General features: G+C 47.4%; 1 protein-coding gene across 10 annotated transcripts in view; it reads left to right on the plus strand.

Moving 5' to 3' along the window:
- Positions 1-6,355: 6,355 nt before the first annotated feature.
- BCAS1 (brain enriched myelin associated protein 1) overlaps positions 6,356-12,614 on the plus strand; it is a 675,276-nt gene continuing 669,017 nt past the window's right edge. For 9 of the 10 annotated variants that reach the window (XM_069651132.1, XM_069651134.1, XM_069651142.1 and 6 more), the window contains exon 1: positions 6,360-6,529. The gene's annotated coding sequence lies outside the window, so the exon portion shown is untranslated. Of the gene's footprint in view, positions 6,530-12,614 lie in introns of all 10 variants that reach the window. The other variant, XM_069651137.1, reaches the window with a different exon arrangement.

Genomic DNA, 12,614 nt, shown 5'->3' on the forward strand with positions numbered 1-12,614 from the left:
ATGCACAACTGATAAATTTTGTTTTAACTTTCATCTTGTTGAGTGCGAATGTATATATATATATATATTATGAGCTTGTATACACCCTTGTCTGTGAATACCCCTCCCCGTATCCCCACCCGCTCCCATTCCCCGTCATATGTATACTGGCACTGATGGTGCCAACAAAAATGTTTACATGTATGCACTCAATGCACTTTTATATCTTAAAACAGGAGCTTCCATGGCATCTAACGGGCGGCCTGCAACGGATAAATTTACTAGAATTAGAGAATGGTTAACTGTGAAATGTATATATTCGTATGAATGTGGACTATCTGCGTGCATTATATTGTTTTTTACATTATTAATTGGTCTGGTTACATACTGGTTCATAGCGTTCATCTCTATCGAGATGAACGAGGGGGGAGGGAGCAACGCAACCATTGGGACCAATACAACTGCAAGTGTCAACGCAACTACAAGGGAAGGTGATTTTTTGGTATGGGATGGAACTAAACTTGTGTGGGGCTACTATACTACATCACCCAATGTTGTCATCTCACATGATGGAAAGCCAAAAAGTGAAAGACAATACAACACACTGTCCCCACCTGAGATGTCTAATTACAATGCTCACAGTTTAAACGACCGAAACCCCTCTGCCATATCCTGGTTGTATAATACCCCCACCAGCCAGCCTGCCCCCACGGCCATAGAGAATCAAAGAATGAGAGAAACACATGAAATATTATATGATGACTGGGTGAAGGGGGGCGGGAATGAGGAAGGGGGGTCTATTTTGTCTCTTGCCCAGGGAATCGGGAAGAATATGAGGAATAAGAACAATAGACGGAAGAGGGAAACAGGAAGGAGGAAGTATGATGAGTACTATGGGCTAGGCCTAGATAAGATGGAAGACCCACGACACCCCCACCAAACAAATAAGTGGTATGCAGATATGAGTGCCACAGCTAAACAAACAACAAACGAGAGCTGTTATGTTTGCTCCCTCATCCCTCACGCATCAGGTACACCCAAAGTGCTGTTACCCAAAGAGTTGCCGATTATAGATGCCCAATGTCTCCTTCATCTCACGTTGTGCAGAATTAAGAACACCTTCCAGGCACATGATGTGACTTTTCTAATGCTGCAGAACGAGAAAACGTGCTACCCAAAACCGTCAGGGGTTGTATGTCTGAAAGAACCATTTTTTGCAATCAAAGGGACACTTTTTTCGGATAACAAATGGAAGAATGAAGAAGTAATGTGTAAAGCTGAAGCACTGAGGGGTGTGGCACCGGAGAAATTGCAATGGATAGAAGAAACATGCACACCTGTATGGAGAGAACACATTTCAAAACTAACCTGGGTCACGCCCATCGAAAAGCCTTTCAAGTTGCAGAATGAAATAGACTATGAACTATGTTTCAAAGGAGAGGGGAGAACATCCATGGGGACGAACAAGAAGTGCAACAAAACCCTCACTATCCCAGACCTAAGAAAAGGAACTGCGGCCCTTATGGACACGTATTGGGTATGTGGAAAACAGGCATACCTACACCTCCCCCCGTCGTGGAGTGGCAGCTGCTCAATGGCCACTCTGCACTCAGCTCTAATGGTGATACCAGAAAGCCACATCGATGGAAGCAAAAGGACACAGGAACGCACACAACAGAGTGTGGGCCAACCAACTGCAGAACCACGAATGTATGTCCTGTCTTCTGAAAGCAAGGAAGAGGTGCTGACCCGCAACAGACGAGCATCAAACTATATATCAAAGGCATCGTCAGAACTATTGGCCCAGATCCCAGACAAATATCGATTATTCAGCTCAGCAGAAACATTTTTTGCCTCGCTCGTATCAAGTGTCCAAGCAAGGGCTAACGCAAAATGGCTCCAGATAACCCGCTGGGAATTAATTCAGCTGGCGAACGACACTGAAGAAGGTTTTAACATAATAAAGGTCGAACTAAGAGCCTTGCGACTGATGACCATGCAAAACAGGTATGTCCTGGACCTGTTGACGGCGATGGACGGCGGTGTTTGCCGAAAAATAGGAAGTGCCTGTTGCACTTTCGTACCTTCTGAAGACGCAGAAAACGGCTCCCTGTCCCATGTGATCGAAGCAGTCCACTACCTAGGAGAAAAAATGAAGATGGAGGCGGAGCAAAAGATAGTACATGGTTCGATAACCTCTTCTCCTGGGTCCCCTCATGGCTTGGAATAACGATGAAATTTTTGATGCCAGCTGTGGTGTTCCTCCTATTAATTTTCTGCCTATGCCAGGTGGGTCTTCGAGTCTGTGCTAACGCAGTACCAAATGGTGCAATGATGATGGTGACAATGGGCAACTCACACGGTACAATAAAAACGGTGCAAGAAGCACAAGTACAAACAGGGGTAGACAACACACCAAGGTACCAACTGGTGCCCATGTACCACGACAAGGATATTGTAGATAAGCTTTGGCACACCACCATCAAAGAGCCCCGTATACTAGAATGGTACGAGGAAGTGTGGGTAGATTTGGAAGGAGATGGTGGGTGCATATATCTTACGTGTACTCCAGATGAATACGCCAGGAGAGGTGAGAGTTTAAGGGGGGTGTGCAGAGCATGGATGCCTATCAAAGGAACTCCTGCATGGGATGAGGCGGTGATGGACGAAGCTGAATGTAGAAGGATAGAGGAGTTAAAGAATTCGTTACTTAAGTAACGAAAGGGGGGAAATGTAGGGGAGGACTGGTCCAAGAGACCCCCCTCGCCTGCGTTTCTTCCCCAGGTGAGGGCTATGGCCCATTGGGCGTTCCCTCATGCCACCCGGGCCCAGGTGGTGGAGGGCTCACCCACTGGAGACATTGCCCACACGTATCGAATGCCCACATCTATTGATCACAACACAAATTTAGTTAGGCCCAAAAACCATTCTCTGCCCAGTAAAGATGGTGTGAGCTCAGCGCACTGTAGCGCGGCCCCCACCCTTGGAGAACATCCCTGTTGCCGCAGCACCCTGGCACCCTGGCAGATCCGCTGCGAGCACGTTCCCACGAACAAGACGGACATGAGCTAGCGCAATACGCTAACATTGTTCACCTCCCGCAGTGTACCATCACTATCAGCATGACCCGGCCAACAGGCCTGAACAATGGGAAGAACAGTAAAATGGTCCTCTGATGGCAGACAGTCTTTATATATATGTATATATTAATGTCAAGACCTCTTGCATTATTTCTTTCTTCCACAAAATACAAACGCCTGTAGAATGTATTAAAATGAGAGAGCATGCTCCCATGATATAAGCTATGGCAAGCTCGCACCATTGCAGGTGGATGCTAATGATAAAGGGACGCTCCAGGGATCTGTTCGTTGCGTGTATCACTGGGCAGCCTACCTCACATGGTTTCACGCCATAAATAAAACTAAATGCTGCTAGAGTACGCGAGAAAGCGGATGCAACTATACTATGAATTCATGTCGAGAATGCGCGAGAGTGCACGTATCATGTGTGAATGTCTGAGCCCCTCGTATGCCACCACCGTCACGTACAGTGGCGGGTCGTTTTCTATGTACTCCACTGATCTAACCACTACCTCATTTACTGCGAATGTATATGCATGTAACTGAAACACTGTAGCTGCTAGAGTATAATGTACAAATATGATGCTCGAACTGGGTATAATCGAAACACACCCAGCAAAGGTTAAATGCATGTTTTGAAGTGATCGTAAATAAGTATTATAGAAAAGTATTCAAATGTTTGCGATGTCTTTACTTATATTCGGCAACACATGAGGGAGATACCTTTGTGAAAGCGTACAAGGTCTCGATGTATCCCCCTCCCTCCCTCAGAAGGCTGCCAAGACATGAGAACAGAGCCCCGCTCTGCGTTATCACGCCTCCCCCGACCCGACTGGAGCCGCTTCAAAGACTTGTAGCCCCACTACAGCACCCAAGGCCGCGGCCAGCCACCTGCATTATTTACAGCACAGCAGTAAACCTTAGTTTAAACTCAAGCGCCCCCCTCGTAAACCCCACAACCCACCGGACTGTCTCAGACTTATGGCCCTGTGCAATCAGGACACCCAACACTTTGACAACACACAGCGAAACATCCATAACCACTTCTAACAAGACAGAAAGACCTGTACCACCCGCCCCAGTCCCCGAAGCTTAGCCCCGCGACCCACGGTCCCGGTCAACAGATCACAAGTAACCAGGCCTCGATATATTATCTCCAGACCCCTCACAAGGTGCATTCCTCCTGTGTTGCGTTAACCTATTGAAAGATTTACTAAAAAGAATAGAACTGTAAATGACTGAATGACTGCGGGGTGCATGGCAGAGGGCAAGCAAGTCAGGAAAGTCATTCATCTCTGCCACAGGCCGCCTCAGCACATCAACACCGCCCAGATGAACTCAAGCCGACCTGCCAGGCCCAGCCCAACCCACGAGGTTGACCAGTGACGTCCTCCAGCCAAGACCAACCACACCGCAGCAGCACCTATAGTTAGTCGTCGCCACCCAATCCCAATGAACTTGTGCCCCCTATAGTATGTAGGTTTTGATGACGTTTTTTTGTAAATATATACGCCTGTCTTTGCTATTGTCAGACAGAGCGCTCTCGGAGTTTGCAGAGTTCTTTGCATGCCCAATTCTAATTGATAAACTCCCATTTACGCTCACCCGCACTCTGTCTTGGCCTTATTCCCATTTTGGGAGAGTCCTTCATTGTCTCTCATTGAGGGGAGGATCGTGCTGTTTGGGGACGCTTGCTTTCAATATACATATATGAACACACACACACAGTCCCCCGAAACCCCTGAGAGCAGAGCCTTGTGTCCTGTGGCTGTATTTTTCTTTCTACCTCCCTGCAGGACTTATCTTTGACTTTGGCCCTAAGGGTTGTTTTGTGACTGGTTAAAAAAACAGTTTACAGTGCAGAGGCCATGAACCCGAGTTAGGATCTGGGGGCCCAGGAAGGCTGCCAGACTGAAAACCAACCACCCTTGACATCCCTTTTTTTCAATTACATTTTGGGTTTTCAAGTACTTAACGACCATGGGAGGTATGCAATCATATTTTGTCCTAGTTTTCATTAAACAAAAACACTAAACATGTTTTCTGTGTGGAATCCCCAAAACACCAAATCTATTCAAACTCTTATAGGGATTTTGTGATGACCTGTAGCACAGATTCCACGGGATGGGGGAACACTATATTTAGATCACAAGATAGCTCCTTGTCCAACCTGAAGTTCTTTCTTAGGTTGGTAACCACCCATTCAATATTAAACATATCTTGTCAGTATGGTCTAAGAAACGCCATGGACCCAACATTTCAATTCACTTTGAGGAATGTGATTGATAGATGTGAGGTTTGTAATGTTGAGTCTAGCAGTAATCTTTGGTCCCCGGAATTGCATGTGGTTTTGTGGAACCTGTTTTTAGTGATGGCTTACTTTAGCCTCCTGTGGCTTGTCACAGCACCAGAGAGATCACTGCAATGCCACAGAGGTGTGAACTATGCCTTTATTTTGGAAAAGAATGGTCCCACTCGATCTTCGTATCTGAGGCCAAATGGGCCCATTGACCCAGGGGATCGAGCTATGCAATTGGTTGCATAGCGCTTATCAATTAGGGTGAGAAAAAGTACTCTCTGCATTCAGAGACCCCATTTCTGGGCTGTGGCTCCAACAGCAGCACTGTTTCAGGAGTGAGCCCTCTGCGCATAGGGCAGAGACGCAGGCCTTGCCTTGTTGGAAGGGCTACCTGGGGCACATGGTCCCATGCCATTCACCAAGTGTCTAATGCACTAACTGCAGGCCACACATACAAGCCGTGCTATGAGGATAGAGGGTTGTGTACTATGACTGAATAGCACGTGGCCCAGATACACTGTCCGCAGGGCAGGACTTATGGCCATAGTACATTTAACAGGTGCATACTGTAGTGACGCATTTTCTACTTTTCTAAACAAGAGACATTTTGTCAATACAAGGTGAAATGTATTTTCAGGTAAAAGAAATAACCCTTCTACCAACCAAAAACATTGCATTCGTGTATGCGGCCAGCTGGCCTGCTGTTAATGTTGCCCATTGTATTTTCTTACCTGTTTCCCCTATCCCCGTCCTTACTCTTTTCTCCCATTTCCCCACCTAGCGCTATGACGGCTCTTCTGTGTGGCACTTTGTGAAGCTCCAGAATACATGCATATGAAAGCAGACTAGGTCAAATGAGCGAGGATTGAAACGTGTTGCTCGTGCCAGGCCGTCATTCATTGCTTTGATAAGTGCTAAGGCACCGAGAGGAGAAAATGTTTCTGTTGAGCTGCGGTTTGTGTCCAGATGGCCCCACCCCTCCGAGCTCGGTAACTACACCCAGAGCCTGAGCGGACAGCAGGTACAGCAGTGTATTCCGACTCCTTCCCAAGTCCGCTGAAAGCAGACCTGCCAGGGAAAGGGCACTGTTCGACTTCGCCATCGCACCAGCACACCTCCCGGTGATCGCAGTCGCCGGAGCTATCTCTTCCCACCTCACAGCAACTCAACGGTAAGCCTGGCTTTCATTTCCCACTGAACGTGTCTGCGTGTGCATCGCACCTCTTCCTGCAAGGCTGTGGGCGGATTAAGGTGTGCGTGCGCTACCGTGTGTAACGTTATACCCCAATTCCCCACAGCTAGTAATTGCAGCGAGACTTAACGATTTCAGAATCATATCAAAATTTCAGACGATTTCCGTCGTTTTTAACTCAGCTCGCCCTCCTCCAGCTGTGATAACTCTCACAGCAGAGACATGCCTATACTCCTGTCTCCTTTCCATTGCAAGCTATGCAGTTGGCTGTCTCTGTGTGATGCCTACACATGGGGAAGCCACACACCTTGCAGGGGGGTCTGTTACCCAATTGAATGTGTGTGGGCACAGTAGTCTTTCTCCTGTGTGCAGTTGGCAATGGGACCCCCGTGGGGCACAGATACGTCTCATGTTACTACTTTACAGGGTGCATCGAGATCTTGGGGAGAGGGCACGACAACACGAGCAACCTCTATAGCTCCACCAGTGCACATGTTTGCGTGCCCCTTTTGCCACGTGGAATCAGAATGAGGCGTTTGCAGGATGGCCTAAGGACGTGGACTGGCCTAAATGTTATGGAGCAACCGTATGCTGCAGGGTACACCAACCATTCCAGAGGTTCAGAACAATCCTTATGTTTTTTAATACACATTGTTCGTAGGTGTGCGTGGGATGCATACAGCTCACACCCAGTTGGGAAGCCAGCACGGTGCAAAGGGGACACGCACAGGGGGTTACAGCTAGGGTGGAGGAGCCAGGAGGCTTAGGGCAGTGGTCTTCAAACTGTGGGGCTGCCCAGCAAGGGGGAGGCGAGAAGAGTGTCCTGGGGGCATGAGGCTAGTTAGAAAGGGAGTACAGGGAACATATAAGCACAAGTGGATTCTGGTAGGGGTGGTAAAGGGCGGGGGGGCTCGTCAGCAATATTGTTGCTGAAGGGGCATGGCGTAAGCTAGTTTGAATACCACTGGGGTAGGGAAAGCGAGTGAGGGAGGACTGCAGAGGGGGCGGGGGGAGATTGGGGTGAGTGGAGGGATCAGTGATTGGCGAGATGTTCTTTGAGGAGTAGGGTCCGCAGGTCCTTCCTGAAGTGAGGGGCAGGATCATCTGCGTTGGTGACTTGTTCCACATGATTGGCGCGTAGAAGGGAACTTTAATTTTGAATATCATCATTTGGGGAGACTGCCAGCCCATGCCACCTAGTTCATTCTGGATGTCATCCTCCTTCGCCTTGAGTATTCATGGCATGTTGGTAGGGGGTTTTGAAGATGGGGCCCAGGACACATTGGCGCAGAAAGCCCTCTCCTAGCTATACTTGCGTTGTATAAAGCAGCGTAGCTGGGGTGACCAGGCATCCGGTTTTGTCGGGACTGTCCCGGAATTGGGTGCTCTGTCCCCCTTGCTCAAGATTATTTTTCAATTGGTAAATGCAGTGGTCCTGGTTTTTGGTAGTAGGTCTTCAATCTCACACAGAAGAAATGCTGCATTTTACAAATTAAGATAGTGGTAGTTTGTGATACATTAATTATGATATGTGTTTATTCCACCAGTAACACTTAAACCCCTTTCTCCTCCAACCACTACTGGAGTGTAGTGCCTTGACAGCTACTTTCAAGAGTTAGTCCTACTTTTATGTTAGATACCCTATCCCGGTTTTTTACTTTTTAAATCTGGTCACCCAAAGCGTAGCTACGTTTTGTTTCGCAGGAAAGCTTGCCCTCTCCAGTTATGGGAACACAAACATTTAAAGGGAAGTGCCACCTGAGTGGAGGCAGAGCAAAAAAATCGCGGGTTTGGCAGGCAGGGTTAACATTGCTTAATTTCTTATTGTGTGCCCCGTGACACATTTTATTTCTGCCAATTTAATTGACCGAAGGCGGTTATTGTTTGCTTTTAGTGAGTAACCTTTGTTAACACACTGAGTATCCAGTGCCGAATTAGTCAGTGTGTGCACTTGGTCCCCCACCCTTTTGCATGCAGAAAAGAACCACCTGCTTTCGCAGGCTCGCAAAAAAGAAAAACCTGTACGCTCTGATGTTGCAAAGGGAAGACATTCTTTCAACTTTGTTTTCCCCTCTGGTGCTTCTTGTTTCTTTGTAAGAGAGCATAGGTCCCTGCCAGGCTGCAGTTCAAGCCAAGCAGCAAGTCTTTTGTGTGTGTCATTGGCAGAGGTGTGCTCAGCAAGGACACTGGGAGACTTAACTTTCTCCAGACTCCAGTGCCTGCGAACAGGTGGAGTATTTAAAATGTCTGCTGCCACTGTCTGTTGATCGACGATGGCTTTACTGTCAGGTGGCTTCCGGTGCAGGTAATCATTACTGGAAGCACACTCCTTGAACAACACCTGCTAGACATGCTCTTTTGACATACACACGAGTGCGGCGCTTGTGGGGGGGGTAGATATTGTGCAGCTGTGACAATTACAATCCTTGTCAGGCTCTCGGTAAACAATGCGTGGCTGCTTGACTATTGAGCGCTGAGTTATGGAGAGTTTTTTTGTGTGCAGTAAAGCATATTCTTTTAACACATGTCCAGTCAGCGTCGCTTTACTGTAGGTTCAAGCTCTGTTTGCCTTTATTTGATCTTTTCCCTTGGCAGCGGTGAGCGAACTAGGAAACAGGTTTATCTTTGCAGAACCGGATGAATAAGTTCTCTTGCAGCTGTGGGTCCTTCAGCTGCAGGGCTTCAGGTCAGGCACAAGTAATGCAATCAGCGACTTAATGGCCAGTGCACCAAGTGTCAATTTCATATTTATGGCCAGCACATGAGCAGTTCCAAAACTAATAAAAGGCACATTGTACCTTTGATGGACTTACTGATTATCAGGCTGTAAGAGCACACCTGGCATCTACATCTGAAAGTGATCTATTGAATTACAACCAAATACGTGTCCACGGACACACACGGCATCTTTATCTGCCCAGGCTGCCCCCCCCCCTCACCCGCCCCCACTGACAGCGAACAAGCAGAACTCCACACCTCTTCCAATAACCTACACAATATCAACTCTGCCAATGCATGCTTGCACCACGGGCACACACGTCCACCCATATTGATGCAAGCGCCTGCACGCCCACGAACCACTACCCCCTAGAACCAAATCCACACAAGGACAATGCTTTTCTGAACTGCAACTACCCACTCCACAGCAGAAGCGCTCTTGCGCTCTCCCCCTCCTCCCACTCACAAAACCCAGGCAGTCTCTTATTTTCAGATCCGCCTGAATGCCTGGAGACCATGCAAATGAAAGGCGTGCACAGTATAAATCCCACTAACATAACATAATATAACATAAGACGTCAGTTGTGCCTTGGCTGGAAGCAGTCACTTCTTCTGGGACCCAGTATTTATTTACTATTTCAGAAAGAATTGTGGGGCAAAAGTTATCTGCCACCATGTGTGGCCAGTGCACTTTACCTGAGGAAAACGGAGGGGAAAACATTAAACACCACTCCGTGAGTGTTATAAGATACCAGGGTAGCACTTTATTGCAATGGGCAAAAGCAATGCATTAATGGATGTATAATTAGCATTCAACAAAAGAGTAAGAACTCATGAGTAAGTAATTGCATCTGTCAACGGTAGCCTGTGTGAGGAGTGGGGTATATGGAGGGCGCAATGCCAGTTTTCCTGGTGGAGCGCGGGATGTGCCAGGGCTGTGGGCTGGCCCCCCTGCTCTTTTGTCTTCATGTAAATAGTCTATATGACCATATACTTAAATCTACTCCGGATGCTCCTAGGTTGGGCAACAGGTGTTTGCCATGACTAGCATAGGCAAACGATACAGTCTTGCTGGCCCGCACCCCAAGAGCCTTGCAGTGTTTTATTAATGATTATTCTTTATTTATGGACTCACTGGACCTACCCCACCCTACTTCTGGGCCATGTATAGCAAGGTTGTTTTAATCCCCAGAGTGGATAGCTTTGATTACCTGGTGGCCCGATTTTCATCGAACTTTAGGGCTGAAGCCCATATCAATAAGCAGACTGCAAGATTCAAACTCTTTATTGGGGGCTTGGCCAGAGCTATGGCCATATATTAAACAAAACTGGTCGAGCTGCTGCTCAAAGTTTACAATGGCAAAGCTACCTCTATTGCTAGGCATGGTATGGAGCTGTGGGGACATGGTAAGATTGAACCCATCCTGGTGGTAGAGAACACCTTTTTTTAAAAGAAAATTGGGGCTTCTTCAATTGGCTCCAAACTTTGCTGTGTACAAGGAACTGGACTGCAGGCTTGTTAGTGGTTTTATTGTAGCCCAGCATGTAGGCCACTGGATCAGAGTTTGGGGGAACATCAAAACCTTTCTGACCTGTGAGCTGATCAGATATCTGGTGCTTAGGGACCCCCATTTGAAAATCGTCTGGTCTAGGCATGTAAAGGCTACATGGGGGATAACGCTCAATGTTTCTATATGACAGATGCTGTGCCTTTTAGGCAAGGGAGCCATCGGAGACCACAAAGCCTGCTAATAGGAAGCAAATCATTATTGTGGGCCCAGGTCTCCAGAAGTATTTGTGGTGGGTCCAGAATCATTTGCAGCGTATTGTTATCACCAGGGCCTGGTTTCATTGCATTCATGTGAGAGCTGTGCTGGCGGCCTGGTCTAATGGGAATGAGAACCAATCATGTAATTTTTGTGATGCTTCCAGAGAAGACTTGGCACATTTTTTATTGTTTTGCCCAGCTTTTTTCGCCTATTAGAGAGCGCATGCTGAAACCAGTATTTCAGGGACAGGGATTTCGCTGTTATGATCCTGCTCAGTGTTACCTTTTTTAAAAAAAATGTTTTTAATTCGGCTTTATTGAGATTTTACAGTGTAATGCAATACAATACGGCCCATCAAGGAGCATGAACAAGAAAATCAACATTATACTAGCCGAGGAAAACCTTACTCATAACTGTTATTCTATTTCAGTTTGGGGATCCCCTTCACCTCTTTGATCCACCCAAGGGCTCCATCCCAATAGATTTGAACCTTGGCACACCCCACACCACACCACCACATATGCCAGCAATCTGCCTGTTCCCCACATTCATGCCAACATAGAGGGCTCATCCCCGCGAAAATCCTAGAGAGGCGCACTGGGTCATACTGTCACCTATGGAGCAATTTGATTGTCAAGCGATAGAGGTATTGTACACCTTACAGCACATTCTCTTCTACGATGCTTCGTCCACTCCCCCACCCAAGTCTTTTTCCCACCTACTCTGGAGTTTCTCCATACTTCCCCTGCCTGCCTCCACCAAGGCCCCATATAAGGCCACGATCAGCCCTTTTATGACTCTTCTCGAGTCCAAGACCTTCCCCCAGGGTGTTAGGTCCCTCTGTACCCTGTCTTTTCAATCATCGGCTGTGATAACCCCCTTCAAATGCAAGTAAGAAAAGACATATACTTTTCCTATTCCCAGTTCCCCCTCCAAATCAACCAGTGAGATAAAATGACCTGTCCTCCATAACTGACCAATCATAGTGAGACTGGCATCAAACCAAGTCTGGAACCTCTCTGGGTTTGGGATGCGGTCCCTTACCCCCGGGGCCCACAAATGACTCAAAAGGGAGGGCCATGTCGTGATCCCTTTCATCTCTGGTCCCTTCCGCCATAGATACTAGAAGACCGCTAGGATGGGGTGTTCCCTAATCCTCCTCAGAAGTTTGTCTTCCGGCACCCAGATCCATTCTCTCACAGTTGATAGTCTGAGATGAGAGCTCTCCAACTCCACTCACTGACAATCCCTCTGTTCCTGTAAGTGCGGGACCAGAAACCTCAGCTGCGTCACCTTGTAGTAGCAGAAGATGTCCGGGAATCCCACTCCTCCCTTTTTATTTGGAAGTGCCAAGACCTCATAAGCAACCCTCGCTTTCTTACCCTGCCACAGGAATTTCAGGAGACGGCCCTTAATTTCTCAGAACTTAGTCGGGGGTATTTGGATCAGGAGCATTTGAATTAAGTAGGGGATTCTTAGGAGGAGGTTCATTTTTATGGTGTTTAACTGGCCCATCCAGGAAATTGTCAATTTCCCCAATTTAACCAAGTCCTTGAACATTTTCGCTAGGAGTGATG

Source organism: Ambystoma mexicanum, chromosome 3p, assembly GCF_040938575.1.
Source record: "Ambystoma mexicanum isolate Mex_15411 chromosome 3p, UKY_AmexF1_1, whole genome shotgun sequence".
NCBI classification, from domain to species: Eukaryota; Metazoa; Chordata; class Amphibia; order Caudata; family Ambystomatidae; genus Ambystoma; species Ambystoma mexicanum.